The sequence below is a fragment of the Lactuca saligna genome, chromosome 4 (genome assembly GCF_052625555.1).
Source record: "Lactuca saligna cultivar CGN05327 chromosome 4, ASM5262555v1, whole genome shotgun sequence".
Taxonomy (NCBI): domain Eukaryota; kingdom Viridiplantae; phylum Streptophyta; class Magnoliopsida; order Asterales; family Asteraceae; genus Lactuca; species Lactuca saligna.
The window spans coordinates 253,623,733-253,626,826 of NC_136420.1; the positions used below are offsets into that span (position 1 = coordinate 253,623,733).

At 42.7% G+C, this 3,094-nt stretch overlaps 1 non-coding gene across 1 annotated transcript; it reads right to left on the reverse strand.

Moving 5' to 3' along the window:
• Positions 1 to 506: 506 nt before the first annotated feature.
• LOC145044571 (small nucleolar RNA R71) lies at positions 507 to 613 on the reverse strand. The gene has a single exon (XR_013681520.1). It is a non-coding gene; the product is annotated as a small nucleolar RNA R71 (small nucleolar RNA).
• Between the last annotated feature and the right edge of the window lie 2,481 nt (positions 614 to 3,094).

The following is a 3,094-nucleotide window of genomic DNA, read 5'->3' on the forward strand; positions in this document are numbered from 1 at the left end:
ACAAATCAGGAGCATCCAGTGCCTCTTTGAAAATCAAAGATCCAGTTCAAAAAGAGACCGAGGAAGAGGAAGAACCCACATGCAAGCACGAATCCGAGTTTGAAGACGATTTAGCTACCGCTATGGCTAATACCGATGAAGTCCCCATGGGGGAATGGAAGAAGAGGATGCATGATGACACCGGCCCGGGACTTGTGCAACCCATAATTCCTGTAACCGCTACTTTCGAGCTAAAGGTCCATATTCTCGCTCAACTCAAGGAGATTCCTTTTTATGGGAAAGACCACGAAGACACCTACAAGCACTTGGATGAAGTAAATGATGTGGCTGACTACTTCAATGTACCAAATGTGCCTTGTAAGACCCAACTAATTCGCATGCTCCCAGTCACATTTAAAGGTGTTGTGAAGGATTGACTCAAGTCACTTCCTCCCGGATCGGTCACCACATGGGCCAAGATGAAAGAGGAATTCATAGACCACTTTTGCGCGCCTTCCAAGATAGCTAAGTTGAAGAAAGCCATCGCCAACTTCGAGCAACAACCCGGTGAATCTCTTTATGAAGCTTGGGAAAGGTACAAAGGTTTGCTTAGAAATTGCCCACACCATGACCTTAATAGCCAACAAGAGGTCTCCATTTTCTATGATGGAGTCAATGTCACCACAAGGCAATTGCTCGATTCACAAGGCCCGCTCACCAGAAAGCTGCCTCTGGTAATCAAGGAGTTAATTGAGGAATTCTCTAAGCATTCTAGAGAATACCACAATCCGAGAAATGAAGTAAGTCGAGGAGCAGTGAACTCGGTCAATGATAGCATGGCGGCGGTAATAGCTAAGCTCGATAGTTTAGATAGAAGGATGACAAAAATGGATCAAACAATCCATGCTATTTGAGTTGGATGCAAGAATTGTAGAGGGCCCCACCTCACCAAGGATTGTGATTTAGATGAAAATGGAAATAAGAAGGCTCAAGTGTTTTACTCTAGTGGCGATAGATACGACGAGGATTGGCGGAAACCGAAGAAGGAATGGATCCCATACGAAGAATATAAAAAGGCTAAGGAGGAGAAATACAAGCAGAAGGAGAGGGGATTCTATTAAAAGGAAGAAACGGTAATGGAAAAGAAAGCCAATTTAGAAGAAATGCTCACTAGATTCATAGCCGCGTCCGAAAAGAGACACAATGATCACGATGTAGCAATGCACGAGACCAGAAATATGTTAAAGAATCAGCAGGCATCCATTCTCAACATTGAGAAACAGCTGGGACAGCTTGCACATCAAGTGAACGAAAGAAGACCGGGTCAACTCCCAAGTAACACCGAGAATAATCCAAGAATGGAAAATGTGAGTATGGTGACTTCCAGCTGTGAAATTTTTTTCACACAGGCACAGAGGGTCTCCAATAGCAAGACAAAGAAGATAGAAGAGTCGGCTCTAGCTAAACCCGACCTGAATCGCCGAGTCCCTCAAATGGACTCGACGAGTCCATGCGTACAAGACAAAACTGTCATCCCCTTAAAGCCATATAATCCCCCTCTGCCATTCCCAATCAAAGCCATGCATGTGGAAAAAGTTGAAGCTTATAAAGCCTTTATGAAGCATGTTAAAGCCTTCCAAGTCAATGTGCCATTTGTAGAGACGATGCTCACAACACCCAAGTACTTCAACTTGCTACAAGGTCTCTTTGTTGCTAGGAAAGACTTGGCTGAAGTCGCGGAGATAAGAGTTAAGTGAGTTACCCAAAAAGAGGGGCGATCTGGGAAGTATCATAATTCCGTGCCAATTTGGAAATGCATTTGTCACTCAAGCATTGACCGATCCGGGTGCAAGCATCAACCTGATGCCTCTCTCTTTCTTCAAGAAGCTGAACTTACCGGAGCCAAGACCGGTAAACATGAAGATCCATTTGGCTGACAAGACGACAATTCATCCAAGAGGAGTTTGCAAGGATCTTCTCATTAAAGTTGACAAGTTCATCTTTCCAGTAGACTTTGTGGTGCTAGATATGGAAGAAGACCCCGAAGTTCCAATTATTTTGGGGAGGCCATTTTTAAACTCCGCATGTGCTTTAATTGTTGTATGTGAGTCTACACTAACATTAAGGGTAGGAGACGAGTTAGCGGTATTTAAAGCTATACCAGAAGCCAAGCAAGAAGAGAAAAGGAAAGAAGAGATCTCATTTATCGATTTAGATGATGAGATACTACAAAAAGAACTTGAACTTTTGCAAGAAAGAGATCCAAACAAGTTTTTGCTACCTTCTGGAGAGGATGGAGATGTTAACAAGGACTTGGAAGAGATAGAAAAGCTACTGGAAGGAGACGACTTGGAAAACACAGAAGACATGGTGAAATACGATCCGACTCGCTGAGTCACCTTACTCGACTCGACGAGTTCAATCGAAATTACCAACAGCTTGGACGACTTAGATCTGCTTGTTGCTAATTCTCTGCATATTCTAGGCATGGATATTTTTCATGATTCTTTAGAAGAACAAACAGCAGAAGGAGAAACGGATACGAAAGTCCAACACGTCCATATAGCATGTCTTGATGCAATTCCGCTTGTAGATGGGTTAAACACAGAAAAAGAAGAGAAGGCAATGGATAGGAGAGTGGAGGATGATCAACCATGCATTACCAAACCTAGAGCACAAACTTTCACAGAATATGAAGTACTTAAGTTTGATGAAAAGGAGGTGAAAGAGAAGGAGAAAAAGAATGGGGTGAAGAAGAAAAAGAAGAGAAAAGAAGCCCAAGCAGCTGAGGATGATGCTGTAAAAAAGAAGAGAGAGGAATTAAAACGGGCTTATAAAAAGAAGGTTCACGCTTACAAGACAAAGTACAAACCACAAAAGATTAGGTGTGTATTTCCGATGCTGGAAGATGATGAGACGTAGACGGGAAGGAGTCCAGCTAACGACTCCTTAAAAAAGAAGCGCTTGGCGGGAGGCAACCCGTTATTTACAGTTTTCTTTCTTTTACCCTTTTAGTTTTGTTTGCATTTTTTTCATTTTTAGAATTTTAATCTTCCAATTCATCGGACATGTCTGCTTGAGAGTGCGTATGGACTAAGTGTGGGGTGACAAACAT